The sequence below is a fragment of the Muntiacus reevesi genome, chromosome 3 (genome assembly GCF_963930625.1).
Source record: "Muntiacus reevesi chromosome 3, mMunRee1.1, whole genome shotgun sequence".
Taxonomy (NCBI): Eukaryota; Metazoa; Chordata; class Mammalia; order Artiodactyla; family Cervidae; genus Muntiacus; species Muntiacus reevesi.
Window position 1 is genome coordinate 263,975,909 of NC_089251.1, and position 21,142 is coordinate 263,997,050.

A 21,142-nucleotide genomic window follows, 5' to 3' on the forward strand; every position below is an offset into this window, starting at 1 on the left:
GAAAGCATAAATCCACACAAACTGTTCACTGTTGCTGTTCAGTTGCTAAGTTGCGTCTGATTCTTTGCAACCCCATGGACTGTGCACACAAACACTTGTATACAAATGTTCATAGCATTACTGAGGGACAGTCCCAAACTGGAGACTCAAATGTCCATTACCAGGTGAACAGTTAATTTATGATAACAAAAAGGAGATCACTGGTTGCCTAGGGACAATAAAAAGAGGCAAGACAGTGACGGGACAAGAGAAGGGCATGAAGAAGCTTCTGGGGGTGGTGGATATGGTCACTATCTTAAGGAGGTTATGGTTTCACATGTATATACATGTCTGATTTTACCAAATCACATACCTTAAATGTATAGTCTGTCAATTATCTCAATATAGCTGCAAATTTTATTCTATAATGCTACTAGCACTGCAACTATGACTACTGATCTTAAGCCAATTTATTTACGTTTACACAGGTCTCATTACCTTACGGACACCCCTTGCTTTTGATTTGCAAAAATATTACACAGAGCAGTAGCCCCTTTATTTGCCAGACTACAAATGAATTCTGACTTTAAAAAATAAAGTCTGTCATCGTTTGTCAGACACATCCCAATTTCAGGTATTCAAAAATTCTAAAGACAATTTCAAAGGAGTATTTCCCTAGTAACACTGGTCATTTCTAGTTAGGAAGAACTGGGTAGCTGGGGAGAGAGACCTGCACTGTTTATCTATTCATAGTTTCTGAACTTTGTAACATATTATCTACTCAAAGCTACATAGAATTCAAATTTAAAGAGAATTTTAGGGACTGCAAGGGATGTGGGTCTGATCCCTCATCAGGAACTAAGATCCCTCATGCCACATGGCATAGACAAAAAAAAAAAAAAAAAAGCATGTGCTTTAAAAGTGTTCCTAAAACATTGTTAGTAATTTTATAAAAGTAATAACAAAAAATACATAGTCTCCTAGAATGATTATATAGTTATAATCATCACCAGATTGCCATGGAAATTAAACAAGTTAATGTTTGCAAAGTGCCTAGAATGGGCCTAGCATATTGGTAATAATTATGCAATATCTGTTAAAAGTAAGTTGATATCTAATGAGGTTTTTTTCCTCTTCCTTAGTTCTTAAATCATACTGAGAATATTGGGGGATTTTTTTTTTTAACTTTTTAAAAACTTTTAATTTGTACTGGAGTATAGCAAATTAACAATGCTGTGACAGTCTCAGGTGGACAGCAAAGGGCCTCAGCCACACATAAACACGTAGGGGAATTTATTTTACATGTCTACACATCTCAATTCTTTTCTAAATTTTATTAAATGGATCTTAAAGGAGCGAGGTAACTCTTCAGTCAACACTCATAAGAAATGTAGGCTTTTATTAAAACTCAAATTACTGCAGGCTGATGAAGACGTATTTGTCATTCCCTGTTATTTCTATCAGGCACCAGAGAGAGAAAAAATATCATTAGTTTACCAAAAATACCTCTCAAAACTCATTAATAATAATGATAATGATGGCTCTCAGTGCCCAATTCCTCATCTATAAAATGGGAGTAGTAACTGTACCTATTTTATGTGAATATTATAAGGCATGAATGAAATATTACTTGTAAAGCACTTTGAAAAATAACAAAGAACAGTGAACACTCAAAAAATAGAAGCTAAGTTTACTTATTTATTAAGTTCAGCTTTGGAACTCAAGACAGTCTTATTTGCAATCCACTCTTACATGCTACATTACATTACCTCTCATTTGCTCAACCAACACTTAGCCCATGCCCACTGTGTACCAATATGCTCCACCTGCTAATCCCCTGGATTTAAAAAAATAAGAAAATACCAAATTCTAAAATATTAATGTCTGTTTAAAATTCTAAAATCTACCCAAAGCTTAAAAAGTAAGCAAACAAGTATAACCTATACTGGTAGAGTAAAATGATGGCCAGGGTTATAGTCAAAATGGGATTATGTTGAGCATACTCATTTTGCTGGCAGGAGCCAAACACTTTCTATTGCTTGTCATATGAATCAAAGCTGCCAAGAAATATGAAATACAGTACTTCTCAGTCAGAACTCTTTAAGTCAGTATATATTGCCAGGAACCTCAAAATCCAACATAAAACCCTAAGGTCGGGCTTCCCTGGTGGCTCAGGGGTGAAGAATCGCCTGACAGTACCAGAGACAAGGGTTCGAGCCCTGATCCAGGAGAATTTCACATGCTGTGAGCAACTAAGACTGTGCTCTGAGCCCGGGAGCCACAACTACTGAAGTCCACATGCTCTAGAGCCCCTGTTACTCAACAAGAAAAGCAACTGCAATTGAGAAGCTCGCACATGGAAACTAGAGCGTACACTCCTCACCACAACTAGAGAAAAGCCCTTGCAGCAAAAGACTCAACAAAACCAAAAACAAACCAAAAAACAAACCCCAAGACTACCCAGTTTTCATCAAATCAATTCCCAAAGTCCCTTTCAAGTTTTGTAAAAAGGTTATGTGTACCAGGGTTTCCCTGGTGGCTCAGATGGTAAAGCGTCTGCCTGCAGTGCGGGAGACCCAGGTTCGATCCCTGGGTTGAGAAGATCCCCTGAAGAAGGAAATGGCAACCCACTCCAGTATTCTTGCCTGGAAAATTCCATGGACTGAGGAGCCTGGTGGACTACAGTCCATGGAGTCGCAAAGAGTTGGACACGACTGAGTGACTTCACTTATGTGTACCAAGCTTATACAGTAAGCTCCAAGAGGGCAAGAAACACTACTTACAAATCTTAATGTCTCCCATAGCACCTAAAAGCACTTTGTAAATAGTGAGGCCATTAACAAAACCTTAAATCTTAAAACTGAATCTCGTACCACAGCATAACACAGCACACACGTTTCTCTCAATCCAATCTACCTGCCTTTCCCAAAGGACTGGACAGATCCCACTTCCTGGGCCTTGGCTTCTGTTCATCCTCTGAACACTTATTTCTCCTTCTTCTTCAGGAATTTTTACTTCTAACTTTCATCTCAAAATAAAGTTATTCATGCAAACTTTACCACGTAACTGCCACTCTAAGCACTTTGCACCCTGTCTCCTCCATCTCTGATCATGATCTGCTACCTATCCAATTTGAAATTTCTTAACATTTTTTGTCCATCATGGTTTTTGTCATGCTTTTATTAGGTTAAGCTGACATCTAGGTATCCTTCATTCCTGTAAAGTCAAAAGTACTATTGCTTTTTTAAAATAGAGCTTCAGTATCTGAATATTACTACCTACACTTATGTATTTAATATTATTTCATATTTTATAATAACATATTATCTATAATATTCCCATGGTACTTTGTACATATTTTACTGTATCATACTCATCTGCACATAAGTAGGGTAAACCATAAATCCTAGTTTGCTAAGGGCAATCCCAGTTTATTTTTGTTGCTCGAAGAGTATTATTATAACAGCATCCTTTCACTCTCAAAAGTAGCCTCACTTGGATAACAAATTATGTATAGCGCTTAGTCACTCAGTCATGTCTGACTCTTTGTGACGTCATGGACTGCAGCTCACCAGGCTCCACTGTTCATGCAATTTCCGAGCAACAAGACTGGAGTGGGTTGCCATTTCCTCCTCCAGGGGATCATCCAATACAGGGATTGAACTCAAGTCTACTGCAATGACAGACAGATTCTTTATCACTGAGCCACCTGTCTAGGTTGGGCACAGCTTTTCTTCCAAGGAGCAAACGTCATTTAATTTGGAAGAAAAGTTATGACCAACCTAGACAGCATATTAAAAAGCAGAGACATTACTTTGCCAACAAAGGTCGTCTTAAAGCTACAGTTTTTTCCAGTAGTCATGTATGGATATGAAAGTTGGACTATAAAGTTAAACACTGAAGAACTGATGCTTTTGCACTGTGGTGTTGGAGAAGACTCTTGAGAGTCCCTGGGACTGCAAGGAGATCCAACCAGTCCATCCTAAAGGAAATCAGTCCTGAATATTCACTGGAAGGACTGATGCTGAACCTGAAACTCCAATACCATGGCAAAGAACTGATTCATTGGAAAGACCCTGACACTGGGAAAGACTGAAGAAAGGAGGAGAAGGGGGCGACAGAGAATGAGATGGTTGGATGGCATTACTGACCCAATGGATATGGGTTTGGGTGGAGTCCGGGAGTTGGTGATGGACAGGGAGGCCTTGCGTGCTGCGGTTCATGGGGTCACAAAGAGTCGGACACAACTGAGCGACTGAACTGAACTGATGCTATGGACATGAGTTTGAGCAAACTTTGGGAGTTGGTGATAGACAGGGAAGCCTGATGTGCTGCAGTCCACAGGGTCACAAAGAGTTGGACATGACTGAGCGACTGAAGTGAACTAAGCCACCTGGGTGAAAATTGAAACTGAAAGTCACTCAGTTGTGTCCACCTCTTTGTGACCTCATGGACTATCCATGGAATTCTCCAGGCCAGAATACTGAAGTGCGTAGCCATTCCCTTCTCCAGCGATCGAACCCAGGTCTCCTGCATTGCAGGCAGATTCTTTACCAGCTGAGCCACCTAGGAAGCCCTAACAAATTATGAGGCCAGGTATGTCTGTCTCCCTCCCACATCAGAATGGAGCTCTATAATTATAGAAACAATGACCAATTTGTTTATCTTCAGTGCTAACACACAGAAGGAAGTCAAACATTTTAGTAATAATTGTGCGCATGAACAATTAAAACTCAACAACAAATTTATTAAAGGCTTATTTTACTGATTCCTAAGACATTCCTAAGATTTTCAATAAACATTAAATGAATCTAAAAATTAAGGGAAAAAAAAACAATGTGACTATTTTCATTAAAAATTCAATTATATACTCTAACAACACAATAAAAAATTACTATTAATAAAACATCCAGGGACTTCCCTGGTGGTCCAGTAGTTAAGAATCTGCCTTGCCATGCAAGGGATGTGGGTTCAATCTCTGGTTGGGGAATGAAGACACCACATGCTGTGGAGCAACTAAGCCTATGCACTTTGGAGCCCACATGATGCAACTAAAACCGGATGCAGTCAAATAAATACATATATACCAAAAAAAAAAAAAAAAAAAAAATTCTTAGTCAAAAATAAATAAACAAAACAAAAATATTTTTAAAAAACATATCCATACAGTCTTTTAGGTCTGATTATATAGTAGGAAACAGAATGGAATACTATCTTTGAAATGCTGAGGGAAAAATAACTGCCAATCTAGACTTTCATTCACAACTAAAATATCTTGAAGAACAAGAGCTAAAGATTTCCAACAAACAAAAATTGTAATTTGTCACCAACAGACCTTGAGTCTAGGAACTTCAACAGAATATAGTTCATGGCCACTCTCGCCTTCGAAATGGCCCACACTCCATGTGGAGTGTGTTTTTCTATAAATAAAATACTCTTCTTACCTATCACTTCATCTCTCATTGACTGCTTTTTGTGATGAGACATCAAGAATCTGAGTTTCATTAAGGCAAAACCCACGGTGTGATCTCAGTTAAAAGACCACAGGTCTTGGAGCTCTGCTCAACTATGGGGCAGCCTGGATGGAAGGGGATTTGGGAGGAAATGGATACGTGTGTATGAATGACTAAGTCCCTTCACTGTCCACCTGAAACCATCACATACTGTTTGTTCATCAGTTATAGCCTGATACAAAATGAAAAGTTTAACAACAAACAAACAAAAGACCCCTGGCTCTGGACTCCCTGGTGGTCCAGGGTTGAGAAGTCACCAGCCAATGCAGGTATAGGGGTTTGATCCCTGTGCTGGGCTTAGTCGCTCACTCGTGTCCAACTCTCCACAGGGACTGTGGCCCACCATGGCTTCTGTCCATGGGGATTCTCCAGGCAAGAATACTGGAGTCGGTTGCCATGCCCTCTATGGGTTTGATCCCTGGTCCCAGGCTCAATAGTTTTGGAGCATGGACCTGGTTGCTCTGAGGCATGTGGAATTTTCCCAGGTTGGATCCCTGGTCCAGGAAAATTCCACATGCCTCAGAGTAACTAAGTCCATACACCAAAACTATTGAGCCTGCATGCCACAACTACTAAAGCCCTCACCCCTAGAGCCTGTTCTCCTCAAGAGGAGCAGCCACTGCATGAGAAGCCTGGGCACACAACTAGAGAGAAGTCCCCACTCATCACTAGAGAAAACCCAGTAACAAAGCCCCCTGGGCAACTGAATACAATAAGCAAATATTTTTAAGAAGACCATGGATAAAGGATATACTTCACGAAGAAGGAAAGTGATTCCAGGAGAACAAAAGCTAGCAAAAAATTGGTGAAAAAGTGAAAAAAAAAAAAGAAACTTAACTTACATATTAAGTGCATTAAAATAAAATGCTTAATTCAAAGGACTTGAAAATAACACAGTAGAATTATTATACTGAATTGACTAATTAATCAATTAATATACTGAATTAAGTGATTCACTCTAGTGCCCTTCTTCTGGAAGCTTATTCCTTCTACCAACACAACCTCCAACCACCCACTTGATTACTAAATGTCACCAAACTAGCTCAGTGTGACCCCTCACCAAAACTAATGGTCCAGAGGTGTGCAACTGGCCCAAGTAGGAGCAAACATGGACAATCTTTAGAAACTACAAGTATGAAAGTTGCTTCAGTCATGTCTGACTCATTGCGACCCCATGGACTGCATGCAGCACGCCAGGTCTCCCTGTCCATCACCAACTCCCAGACGTTACTCAAACTCATGTCCATTGAGTTGGTAATGCCATCTAACCATCTTAACTTCTGTCATCCCCTTCTCTTCCCACCTTCAATCGTTCCCAGCATCAGGGTCTTTTCAAATGAGTCAGTTCTTCGCATCAGGTGGCCAAAGTATTAGAGTTTCAGCTTCAACATCACTCTTTCCAAAGAACACTCAGGACTGATCTCCTCTAGAATGGACTGGTAGGATCTCCTTGCAGTCCAAGGGACTCTCAAGAGTCTTCTCTGACACCACAGTGATCAATTCTTCGGCCCTCAGCTTTCTTTATAGTCCAACTATCACATCCACACATGACTACTAAAAACCATAGCCTTGACTAGATGGACTTTTGTTGGCAAATTAATGTCGCTGCTTTTTAATAGGTTGGTCATAATTTTTCTTCCGAGGAGTAAGCGTCTTTTAATTTCATGGCTGCTGTCATCATCTGCAGTGATTCTGGAGACCAAAAAAATAAAGTCTGCCACTGTTTCCACTGTTTCCCCATCTATTTGCCATGAAGTGATGGGACCGGATGCCATGATCTTAGTTTTCTGAATGTTGAGTTCTAAGCCAACTTTTTCCACTATCCTCTTTCACTTTCATCAAGAGGCTCTTTGGTTCTTCTTCACTTTCTGCCATAAGGGTGGTGTCATCTGCATATCTGAGGTTACTGATATTTCTCCCAGCAATCTTGATTCCAGCTTGTGCTTCATCCAGTCCAGCGTTTCTCATGATGTACTCTGCATACAAGTTATATAAGCAGGGTGACAACATACAGCCTTGACGTACTCCTTTTCCTTTGGAACCAGTCTGCTGTTCCATGTCCAGTTCTAACTGCTGCTTCCTGGTCTGCATACAGATTTTCAAGAGGCAGGTCAGGTGGTCTGGTTATTCCCATCTCTTTAAGAATTATCCACAGTTTGTGGTGATCCACACAGTCAAAGGCTTTGGCATAATCAATAGGGCAGAAGTAGATGTTTTTCCAGAACTCTCTTGCTTTTTCGATTATCCAGCGGATGTTGGCAATTTGACCTGTGGTTCCTCTGCCTTTTCTAAACCCAGCTTGAACATCTGGAAGTTCATGGTTCATGTATTGTTGAAGCCTGGCTTGGAGAATTTTGAGCATTATTTTGCTAGTGTGTGAGATGAGTGCAATTGTGCAGTAGTTTGAGCATTCTTTGGCATTGCCTTTCTTTGGGATTGGAATGAAAACTGACCTTTTCCAGTCCTGTGGCCACTGCTGAGTTTTCCAAATTTGCTGGTATATTGAGTGCAACACTTTCACAGCATCATCTTTCAGGATTTGAAATAGCTCAACTGGAATTCCATCACCTCCACTAGCTCTGTTTATAGTGATGCTTTCTAAGGTCCACTTGACTTCACATTCCAGGATATCTGGCTCCAGTGAGTAATCACACTATCGTGATTATCTGGGTCATGAAGAGCTTTTTTGTATAGTTCTTCTGTGTATTCTTGCCACCTCTTCTTAATATCTTCTGCTTCTGTTAGGTCCATACCCTTTCTGTCCTTTATTGAGCCCATCTTTGCATGAAATATTCCCTTGGTATCTCTAATTTTCTTGAAGAGATCTCTAGTCTTTCCCATTCTATTGTTTTCCTCTATTTCTTTGCACTGATTGCTGAAGAAGGTTTGCTTATCCCTCCTTGCTATTCTCTGGAAATCCGCATTCAAATGGGTATATCTTCTCTTTTCTCCTTTGCTTTTCACTTCTCTTCTTTTCAAAGCTATTTGTAAGGCCTCCTCCGATAGCCATTTTGCTTTTTTGCATTTCTTTATCTTGGGGATGGTCTTGATTCCTGTCTCCTGTACAATATCATGAACCTCCGTCCATAGTTCATCAGGCACTCTATCAGATCTAGTTCTTTAAATCTATTTCTCACTTCCACTGTATAACCGTAAAGGATCTAATTTAGGTCATACCTGAATGGTCTAGTGGTTTTCCCTACTTTCTTCAGTTTAAGTCTGAACTTGGCAATAAGGAGTTCATGATCTGAGCCACAGTCAGCTCCTGGTCTTGTTTCTGCTGACTGTATAGAGCTTCTCCACCTTTCGCTGCAAAGAATATAATCAATCTGATTTCAGTGTTGACCATATGGTGATGTCCATGTGCAGGGTCTTCTCTTGTGTTCTTGGAAGAGGAACGTGCTCCATGGAATTCTGCAGGCAAGAATACTGGAGTGGGTTGCCATTTCCTTCTCCAGGGGATCTTTCCAACCCAGGGATCAAACTCAGCTCTCCTGTTTTATCTTCTTTAGGTTTTGCTTCCTTTTGGTCTTTACCCTACTGGGCTCTTTGGGAACTGTGAGTATGTGTAACAGCATCTACCACACCTCATCATTTTAGCTTAGGCTGGATTTGAAGAGCCAAAACAGAAAAACACTGAAGAAGCCCTGAGACTCACAGAGAAATAAATTAGAGCTGCTGTTTAAGCTTCGCTTTCCTCTTCTTTATTATTTACTTTTTAAAAATGTAATCTCTCCTTTTATCAACCTTCATCATTTCATACTGTAAGCAAGTGAAATCACTAACAGTAAATAACCTTATGAATCTACTGAGTGTGAAGAGAAAACGCCATGGTATAGATTATGCATGAAGAGGGAAACACCTAACTCTAGGGGCTTAGAGTTGGTAAAAACTCAGGCTTTATTGTACAATAAGTATCATTATGTGTTACACAATTACTGGGTACTGATTGCTTGCAGTGATACAAGCATAAGCAATCCTTCAAAATCAAAATCAAGAAACTACAGAGAGACTATCAAAAGTGAAGAGCAGGAGTCAGTAGGTACCAACTTGTCTTCATGAAGTGCTGCATGCCTTGACGATGCCTCCTCCTATTTCTGCTATCTGAAGTGCTTCTTGTCTAAACAAGGACCCAGTTTCAGCCTTCCCTACTCTCTTCATCTGTCCATCTTTCTAAATGATAAGAAGTGAAAAATAACCTCTGTGGACTGACAGTGTACTAGGAATTTTACATTACCACTTTTAAGCTTAACTACACCCTCGAGCTTCCCTGGTGGCTTGGAGGGTAAAGCGTCTGCCTGCAATGCAGGAGACCTGGGTTCAATCCCTGAGTCGGGAAGTTCCCCTGGAGAAGGAAATGGCAACCCTCTCCAGTACTCTTGCCTGGAAAATCCCATGGATGGAGGAGCCCGGGAGGCTGCAGTTCATGGAGTTGCAAAGTCGGACAGGACTGAGCGACTTCACTTCACTCACACCCTGGAGAAGGAAATGGTAACCTACTACAGTATCCTTGCCTGGAAAATTCCATAGACAGAGGAGCCTGTCGGGCTACGTCTACAGGGTCTCAAAGAGTTGGACATAAGCGAACGACGGGGCATGAGCATGCTGGAAATGACAGCCTTTGCTGTCATTTGCTGAGTCTCTCCACTCATCATGGCAGAGTCATTTGTCTTAGAGGGCACTCTCTTATTTAACACCTTCCCAACCTTGCTATATGCTTACGTGTGTCCTCTGCAGCTTGATTACTGCACTCTCAATTATAGGAGCTACGTCTTCTACTTCACTCTTACCGCCACTCATCTTCTCTACTTTCCTCACTTTCAAAATACACCCTTCCCAGTTCTCAATCTGTCCCCATACTACCACAATTATGACTAATAATAAAAGCTATTATTTACATTATTTTACACTGTACTAACAGTCTGCTAAATACAAAACATTTCATTTAATCCTCACAATAATCCTTAGTGTAGGTATTATCTTCCCATCTCACAGAGGAAGAGACAGGCTTGGAGATTTTAAAGAACTTGCTCTCTCGCAGAAGATGAAACATAACTGTGGACTGCCACAACGATCACAGCCCTCACTGTGATTTCCCACCCTCCACTCTCACCCTCTGTGACAGTTTGTACCATGACAACTTTCAAGTTCAAACTACATTTCCAGAATCCTCTTCCTACCAGGTTCCTGGTGAGAGATAGTAAAAGACAGAAATTACTCTCTGAAGATTAGGGTTAGATAGTTGGATGTAGAGTTGACAGAGTATTTCACTGTGTCTCTGCTCTCCCCTGTATTGCATGCAGCTCTTTCTTATTGTCAACCCTGCCAACCAAACATCAACCTCAGGCCCACCACCAAAAGCTTGACTGAAGATCACAGAAGAGGTACCTAGGTAGAGACAACAGCTTTCTATACTTTCCACCAGCTCTACTGTGTGGTCCCACACTTCAATAGCTGGGTATAACTAGCTTCTCAGATTCACCTGCAAACTCTGACTTGCCCACTGCACCACTGCTTCAGGAAAGCTGATTAGTGACTTCTCTGATCTGCCAATTCCCCCTTACAGACTTTGGTTTCCAAGCTTCTCCCACAACTCCGTAAGGTCTTCTACCTATCATAAATTCCTTAATTCCATGATAACACAGCAGTCCGTTCTTCCTTTGTGACTGAACCCTGACTCATGCAACTACTCAAGCTTCCCCTCCACCTACTGACCAAGATCTCTGCAACTTTCCCTTTAGAGATCTTCCTGCATAACCAAATCTAAGCCACTTAGTTCTTTCATAATCTCCAATCAAGCCTTCTTTTATCAGTTCTGAGCTGCCCATCTTTGAAAGCAGGGTGAAGAGCCCTCATTCTATGAAGCCATTATCACCCAAACTTGATCCTCCCATTTGCAAAAGAGCAAGATTTATATGAGAGAAAACACTAGAGTGGGTATCAGATTAACGAAAGTGTTAGTTGCTCAGTTGTGTCCAACTTTTTGGGACCCCACAAACCGCAGCACACCAGGCTCCTCTGTCCATGGAATTCTCCAGGCAAGAATACTGGAGTGGGTTGCCAATCCCTTCTCCAGGGGATCTTCCTGACCCAGGGATTGAACCCAGGTCTCCAGCATTGCAGGCAGTTTCTTTAACATGTGAGCCACAAGGGAAGCTCTAGTTTAACAAATGCCAATACCAATTTATTACCTAAGAAAAAAATAAGCTAAGAATACTTAATGTACTTCTATGCTTTGGTTAGAGATGTGAAGATGGAAGAAAGGAAGAATAAAGAAGCAGAAAGATTCTGAGGGAAAAAAAAATTTGCTGGAACTTCCCTGTGGTCTGATGGTTAAGACTCCACATTCCCAATGCAGGGGGCACAGGTTCAATTCCCTGTTAGGGAACTAAGATCCCACACAGCCTCACAAAATAAATATATATATATTAAAAAATTTTTTGTTGATATATGGTTTGCCCCAAATGTTTTTTCCATTGGGGAGTAAGAATTTTTTTTTTAAATGTAATCATTTGGGGCTTATCCAGTACATCCACAAAACTATTTTAAAATTTCTAGTGGGCATAAGACTGCAGGTAAAATTTTTCCAATACTTTTTTTTTTTTCTTTTCCAAAAAGATCTTTCCTCCCTTTTGGCTAAAGTATTTCCAAAAATGTATTTCACTAGTCTTGGTTGCCCATTCATGAGAATAATTTAGTTCTTTTCTGCTATTTTCTAGAATTCAATGGTTACTATCCTGGATTTTATCACTAAAATATCATTAGGTGACTCTGATTTCAATCATATCAGTCCTGAAATTATTCATCTACTCAAGTAGTTTCAACATTTACTGAGAACCTATTATAGATCATCACAGTTCAACACAAGGTAACTGGCTATAAAATATCTTTAAGTAAAAGATGTCATTCTGACAAACTAATCACATTTAAACAGAGCTTTTTATCTTCCAAATGCTGCCCTGTAACAAATCTTCCCTGGATAGTTGTCATCTTAACAATCTCCCAAGCAAGAAAACTTGAATCTCTTTTGACTCTATTTTCTATGATGCTGTGGTTCTCACAGAATCATATATTAGACAGGTCCTCAAGAAATCAACTCGGAGCAGGGGCGGGGCGGGGGGGTTTCCCTGGTGCTTCAGTGTTTAAGAATACACCTATACACCTGGTGATGCAAGGGACATCAATTCCATACCTGGTCGGGGAAGATCCCGTGTGCTGCATAGCAACTAAGCCTGTGTACCACAATTACTGAGCCTGAGCACTGGAGCCCAAGAGCTGCAACCACTGAGCCCACGAACCTCGAGGCTGTGCTCCACAACAAGAGAAACCACCACAAGCAGCAGCCCAGGCACTGCAATAAAGAGTAGTCCCCATGCAGCAAAAAAACACCCACCACAGCCAAAAAACAGATAAATGTTTTTTAAAAAAGAAATCATCTAAAGCAACTTCTTCAAATTCAGAAATGTTGAACTCGGGACTTCCCTGGTGGTCCAGTGGCTAAGGCTCCACCCTGCAATGCGGGGAGTGCAGACTGGATTCCCGGTTTGGGGACTAAGATCCCACATGGTGTGGAGCAACTAAGCCGAAGCACCGCAAGTACTGAGCCCGTGGACCACAACTCTAGAGTCCGTGTGCTACAAAGAAAGATCTCACATGACACAGCAAAGACCTGTGTGTACCTGCTATGTGCTAAGATCATGCTTTTTAAAAAATTACTGAAGTCACTTTGTCACAGTCAACTTCTAATTAATGGCAGATTTAAGAGTGAATTCAGGCTTTCTACCTACTATCAGTGTTCAACAAACAGTATGAAATACAGTTTACAGTCTGTGTATTCACTTCAGGAACAATCGAGGCAAGAAATTCCTCAGGAACATCCCTAAGTAAACCTTCTAACCCTAAGGCAATATGCAACAGTCTATAACTATGGGACAAAACTTTGAGGTGCTGATTAATACACACTGCATGATCTCAGAACACAAAATTAATCTACTCTTTCTCAAATCATGGGGAAAGATTTATAATGAAGGTATATGGTGGTCTGGGGGTGAAGTCAACCGAATGCAGTCAGGTACTACTAACAGACTGGATGGCTAATGATACACTATGTCAAAGTAGATCTTTATCAACACTAAGGCTGAGCTAACTACCTTCTACTTCTTTCATTTCCTTATAATATCTAATCAAATAAGAAAGTTCATAAATGTTCTTTGACATACCATTCTTATACCTTACGTCATACCATATAATAACTATTACTAATTTTACAAAGCACTCAACAGGTCTAAAAATGCCTAAACTGATTTTAAAGTGCATCAAAGCAATCATATAAACCATGATATTAATCTCTCTGCAAATTTAGTCAGAGAACATTGGTCTCGTTTCTTTCATATTAAAACAAAAGAACAAAATATTTTGAGTTAAAACTCCATAAACAACATTAAAATGTAGCTAAGTCAGTCAAACTTAGGGTAACAACAAACTTATCAAACAATAATAATGCTAATGAAACATCTTCAAGTCACAAATCTAAAATACAGTATGAGTTAGGAGCACATAACTATTACTAATAGCACAGAAACAATTGAAAATTTATTTCGGCTTAGACTGCAGATCTGTTCTCAAAGACTTACAAATATAATATTATCTCACATTCTCCCACTGATTACTATTAATAATTTTCAGAAACTTTTCCACAGCCTTGCCTCTGTGGTAGAGCTGTTCACAAATACTTGATTTTTTCTGAGCATACAGAAACATTTCATTGAAATTCCCCACCCTGTTCAACTCATGCAGCTACCATCTTTTAAGAATCTGAGAACACTGTAAAAGGAGGTCTCTTGTAATTACCTATCCATTTAATAAACTTGTGGCAACAGGGATTGTGGCAACGGGCACCAAAATCAACAAAGTACTGCGTCTGTGCTTGAAGACCTGATTTCTCAGTGGAAGACAGAGACCACTACAGGGCCGAGCGATCAGTGGGTGGTGGAGGCGAGTGCAGAGTGCTCAAGGACCATCCTGCTCGAGGGAGTGGCGCTGAGCAGACGCAATTTGGGAATTATCAAAAGAATGCCAATAAAATCGTATCTTAAACTATCCTCTTAATTTGTTACTGTTAATTTATTAAAGTCCATACTAAATGACTAACTATATACAAATGGGGGAAATTACCTCTAGAAAAAACTTCCAAAGTTTATAAACTACAGAATGCTTTTTAAATTTATAGTACTACGAATCTCAAGCATAACACTCTTGAGGACTTACAAGAAAGGTGGTGGGCTAGTTATGGGAACAACACCAAAGAAGAGTCTATTCCTATCCTCCAGACATGTTTACTAACAATCACTATGACGTGAAAATACAGAGTGCAGTTAAAAAGTTTATAATCCTTGAACTTCATAGAACAGTAAAATTAGGTCTAGTATTTAGACCTTCTGATTCTCAAATTCAGTTCTCCTTTGCATGACACCAGAAAACAGTTTTCTCAAAATATTTTCCAGTAAAGTAACTCTTTTATATTTCAGCTACTCCTGAGCAACAAATATTGGCTAAGACTTAAAAGAAGTATATTATTTGAGGGAATTCCCTGATGGTCCAGTGATAGGGTCTCCTCGATTTTACTGCCAAGGACCGAGGTTCAGTGAGGACTAAGATCTCACAAGCCACCAAGCCTCATGGTACAGCCAAAACACACATACACATACTCCTTGAGAGAGAGTACAGGAAAAGACAGGAACTGAATTCTCCTGTTCTCTCAAGTCAGGTCTCTTTTTATTCATAACTGGTGATAACCTTGAATTCATTATTAAAAATATATTTTAAAACCCCCAAAATCAGAACCTGATTAATACAGCTGCAAAATCAGAACCTGATTAATATAGCTGCATAGAATATTTTTACAATTCCTGAGATTTTGTTGCTGTCTACAGACCAACAAAAGATTGTTAACATTGAAATCCGAACGTTAGCTTGCCAACAGATGCAGCAATAGATGTTACTACCTACGGAAAGCTGAAAGATTACTGGAGAACACACGCCAACTGCAGTGGGAAAAATATACCTCACCTAAAGAGGAGAACCAGAGAAGCCAATGGCACCCCACTCCAGTATTCTTGCCTGGAAAATCCCATGGACAGAGGAGCCTGGTGGGCTGCAGTCCATGGGGTCGCTACGAGTCGGACACAACTGAGCGACTTCACTTTCACTTTTCACTTTCATGCACTGGAGGAGGAAATGGCAACCCACTCCACTATTCTTGCCTGCAGAATCCCAGGGACAGGGGAGCCTAGTGGGCTGCCATCTATGGGGTCGCTCAGAGCCGGACACGACTGAAGCAACTTAGCAGCAGCAGCAAAGAGGAGAGCTGAAGCTGAAACTCCAATACCTTGGCCACCTGATGCAAAGAACTGACTCGCTAGAAAAGACCCTGATGCTGGGAAAGACTGAAGGTAGGAGGAGAAGGGGACGATAGAGGATGAGACGGTTGGATGGCATCACCAACTTGATGGATATGAGTTTGAGTAAGCTCCAGGAGTTGATGATGGACAGAGAAGCTTGGCATGCTGCAGTCCATGGGGTCACAAAGAGTCGGACATGACTGAACTGACTGAAAGAGGAGAGTGAAAGAGCTGGTTTAAAACTGAACATTCAAAAAACTAAGATCATGGCATCCGGTCCCATCACTTCATGGCAAACAGGTGGGAAAAAAGTGGAAACAGTGGCAGATTTTATTTTCCTGGGTTCCAAAATCACTGCAGAGGGTGACTACAGCCACAAAATTAAAAGATGCTTGCTCCTTGGAAGGAAAGCTATGACAAACCTAGACAGCATATTAAAAAGCAGAGACATCACTTTGCTGTTAAAGGTCCATCTAGTCAAAGCTATGGTCTTTCCAGTAATCATGTAGGATGTGAGAGTTGAACCATAAAGAAGGCTCAATGCCTAAGAACTGATGCTTTCAAACTGTGGTGCTGCAGAGGACTCTTGACAGTCCTGTGGACAGCAAGGAGGATCAAACCAGTAAACCCTAAAGGAAATCAGCCCTGAATATTCACTGGAAGGACAGATGCTGAAGCTGAAACTCCAATACTTTAGCCACCTAATGGGAAGAGTTGACTCACTGGAAAAGATCCCGATGCTGGGAAAGACTGAGGGCAGCGGGAGAAGGGGACGACAGAGGATGAGATGGTTGGCTGGCATCACTGACTTAATGGACATGAGTTTGAGCAAACTTGGGGAGATAGTGAAGGACAGGGAAGCCTGGCGTGCTGCAGTACATGGGGTCGCAAAGATATGACTTAGCAACTGAACAACAACAACCCCTATAACCAAGTGATCAAACTCAGGATCACAAATAATAGGACTTAACAATATATGATCCCTGATGGGAAGTAATATAAAGTACACAGCAACACTCAGTAGTTATTCTTGCCCAAAATATTTAACCTGAAACTAATGATTCTTTAAATCTAGCTTACTGTTAGCTAATGTAGGAGGCAAAGAGGAACATGCTAAATGACACCATGAGGGGAAAAAAAAAATCGGACAAATCCAGAATGTGACTTGTTTTATAAGATAACTAGATTGATCTCTTTTATTAAAAAAAAAAAAATCCATTTTATAAAATGGAGAGATGATGGGACTTCCAAGGCATCCAGTGGTTAAATCTCTGTGCTTCCACAGCAGGGGCCACAGGTTCAATCCCTGGTTGGGAAACTAAGATCCCACATACTGTGTGGCATGCCCAAAAGATAAAAAAATTAAAAAATAAAATGGAGAGGTGATATTGTTTTAGATTAGAAGAGATCAAAGAGACTTAACCAAATGTAGTGAATAAACCTTGATGGGATCCTGGTTTGGTGGGATTAAGTATAAAAAGCCATAAAAGATCTTTCCAGCACAAGTGGGGAGATTTAAACATGGATGGATACTAGATTCCATTAAGAAATTAACAATAAGAATTTATTCTTATTAATAACTATTCATCAGAAAGTTAACAATAATGATATCTTGGCTATGTAAGAAAATGTCCTTATCTTTGGAAATGCAAGTTGGCATATTAGGGGTAAAGTGTCATAGTATCCACAGTTTTGTTTTCAAATGGTATAACCAAAAATGCTTCCTAAGTGGCTCAATAGTAAAGAAGCTGCCTGCCAATGCAGGAGACATGCAGGAGATAGGGATTCAATCCCTGGGTTGGGAAGATCCCCTGAAGGAGGAAATGGCAACCGATTCCAATATTCTTGCCTAGAAAACCCCATGGATAGAGGAGCCTGGCGGGCTACAGTCCATGGGGTCACAAAGAGTGGGACATGACTGAGCGACTGAGCACACAGGCACCCATGGCCAAAAATCGTGTCCACATACGGCGAGATGCCAACAAGTGAGTCTACAGGATTACCACGTGGGTGTTTGATATCACCAAATTCCTGTGTACTTAACACTGCTTCATAATGAAACGCTGGGGCTGGGTTGGGGGGCAGGTAGGAGGGAGCTTAGAGAGCTCCAATTCTACAAGGAAAAAAATAAAATCAATCTGATACTAAAGCTGTGGGACTTGTCTAGAACCAAACACAAGGCCATTTTAATACAGCATCTATTAAATATAGTTTACTCCTCTGGTAGCAATAAGGTAAACAAGGGATGCAAGTTCCAATTAAAACACTTAAAAGACTGAATCTACAATGTAATCATCAAATTATTTACAATAAATCTTCAATAGCTATTTCTTTCAAGAGAGATTCATGGAGAGCATGACTAGATAACCATTCTATAATGATATTACATTCAACAAGACTCAACACACATTTATATTTTAAGCAAACGACAAATCAATCTGTGAACCATCCACTGCTTAACTCTGTAATGCAACATTTTCTCTACAGACATTACACAGACATTGAACTACAAATTTTCTTAAACCTGATAATACATTAAAAGAAATTATGAAATACTACAATTTGGGGCATCAAAAGATTTCTTAAACATTTACAACTATGCATGAAACTTAAGTTACTCAAGAGAATTTTATCAACACTTTCTTCTGCAAAGAGAAATGTAAAGGCTCTCTAGCTTTAATTATAATCAAAGAAACAGTATATGTCAATGCTAAAATGAGAATTTCAGTTAGTTTATAAATACTCATTACTTTGCTACATACACACGAAAGAAAGCAATCACATCATTAAAAGATAACTTTTTACAACACTCTACACATTAAATTCTGGCCCTTCACTCAGAGATATTGCACAAGTTAATGCACAAATTACTATGTTGTCATTGCCACATAATCCAGAAACAAATTTTGCAATAAGGAAATCTCAAGCAAACAACCCAACTGTGAGTTCCCTGTATGCATCAAGAACAAACTGCACAAATTGTAACTTTTCAAGAAATATGGAGTTTAACTAAATCTATTTCTTCTTTTTGATAAAAGGAGGAATATTTTCTGTTCGGTCAGTTCCACCGCAAAAAAAGAAAAAGGTAAAGGTGCATGGAGTCACCTTTTAATAGTAATTTTTTTGGAAAGAACCAAGAAAATCATTTGGCTAGACTGCAGCAAAACACAATAGGGGCATATAAGCTCGACCTACTTATGTAAATATTTAGATTTTACTCCCAAGAAGAAACTTTTCAGGTTTTCTCATTTTCCTCACATATTTATTTTCGCAAGATCAGAAATACACTTCTACGGAGAAGACATCATACTCGAACCAAGGCTTTCCCAGATTACCAAGCTGCGTGACCTTGGGCAAGATGCTGAATCTGAGCCTCGATGTTTTCAACCGTAAAAAGGAGAGACATTATCACCTCACTGGGCTTCGAAGGTGAGGTGAGACAAGCACCATAAGTACCGGGGCGGGGGGGGGGGGGGGGTAACAAGTGCTCGCTAAACGGTCCATAAAGAGAAAAGGGCATCAACCCTAACTACTAGTGCACGACGATACAGCGGGGCAAAGACAAGCACTTTCTCGCTTCCTGTATGTAAGATTTCTGCCTCTCCCAAGGACCAGGCGCAATGTTCCTTCCAAAGGCCCCGCGGAGTACGCGTCTTGACAGCTCCACCGCCCAGCGGTCTACTTCGCTCGGACCTGGACTTCAAGACAGGATGCAAGGGACCCAAGGTCCGCCCACCCCAAGCGAGGCTACAACCTAGCGAAATCTCCGCCCCAGGGGCTGTGCCCAGGCCGGCAACGGCCCCCTCCTCACGTCCGGCCCCCTCCCCACTCCCCCACCCCGACCGCCACACATTTGTGCGGGCGCGCGCGCGCGCTCACACACGCTCACACACACACACACACACACACACACACGCACACGCACACGCACACACACACACACGCACTTACCCGCCGCTCCGCGGGGACGTAGGGAGCCGCAGACCCACCCCTCCGCCTCCGCGCGGCCTGTCACTGCGCCCCCCGGTCGAGGGAGGCTGCGGGCCCCCAGGGACCGGAGGGGCGCACGAGGAGTCGGGCGCGGACCGGGGGGCCAGGCCCGGCCCTCCTTCACATGGAGCCCGCGCCGGGCGCAGCGGCGGACTCGTGGACTGCGGCGGCTGGCCGGGGCCTCTCGGCGCCCCTCGTTCCTTCTCGCCGCCGCGACCCAGAGGCCCGCGGGAAGCTGGGCAGAAAAGGAGGAAGCCGCGGGCCGGGCGCCGCCGAGGCCGGAGGAGGGGCCGGAGAGACGACTCCGCGGCCGGGAGCGCCGGGCCTCCCGGTGATCGTCGTCGCCGCCGCCGCTGCGGGCCGCAGGACCCCCGAACACCGCACCCAGTGACCGCACCACCCTCGTCGGGAGCCGCTGCTGAGGGTAGCCCGGCCGCCACTACACACGGACCCGTGACGTCGGGCGTAGCGCGGCGCACGTCACGGCCGGCTCTCTCGTGCGCGCGCAGCCCTCCGCCTGTCGGGAGCGGAACCCGCCGGGGGCGCGCGCTCGTCCAGAGCGCCGCGCGGAGGCCCGGGGGAGCGTGTCCGCGCCTGCGCAGTGGCTGGCTGCGCCCACGCACGCCCGGTTGCACATGCCGGCTCGGTAGTGCGGAGATTCCTGGCCTGCCAGGGCTATTGCGCCGCTTTGGCTATAGCTCCTGGCCGCCGGCTCCCGCACACACATGCACCTCAGTTCTCTCGCGTGTACGGGAGTCCTCGGCTCCGAGACTCCAAACCAAACCTCGAATATGGTCTCCCGCGTGGGCTTCTGGCAGAGCGGGAGCAGCAGAGCAAGAAGAGGCTGCGACCCACTTCGAGTCCATAGCAAGTCGTTTGCAGGCGAAAAGATTTCGGTTTTGGATCTGGTTTCAGCATTTTTTCGTAAAAGACTTAAGAAATTTTTGTCGACTTGTCACCTGACCGTAAACCACTACCCTGGAGATAGGCCTTCTAAGTTTTACAGTTCACTGTTTACTTCTTGTATGTATTCGAGGTCGGCCCAGCAGGTATTATTTTTTAATTGTTAACGAATGTGGAAATCTCGGCGCAGGAAGATGAATTGACACACCACCCCTAGGACTTGTGACAGAGTCTAAAACCCCGTCGCTTTCACGGAATCTTTTCTTCACTCCCCGTCGCCCCGCAGTACTAAGTACAAACTCATAGCGTTAGCGTTGGAGGCCTCTGTCATGTGACTGACCTGCGTTCTGATTGTCT

The 21,142-nt window shown here is 42.2% G+C and overlaps 1 protein-coding gene across 1 annotated transcript in view; it reads right to left on the reverse strand.

Moving 5' to 3' along the window:
* The window catches only part of MAP3K2 (mitogen-activated protein kinase kinase kinase 2), an 84,753-nt gene extending 64,841 nt beyond the window's left edge, over nt 1–19,912 (reverse strand). Inside the window, exon 1 of the mRNA XM_065931961.1 lies at nt 19,844–19,912. The gene's annotated coding sequence lies outside the window, so the exon portion shown is untranslated. The remainder of the gene's footprint in view (nt 1–19,843) is intronic.
* Between the last annotated feature and the right edge of the window lie 1,230 nt (nt 19,913–21,142).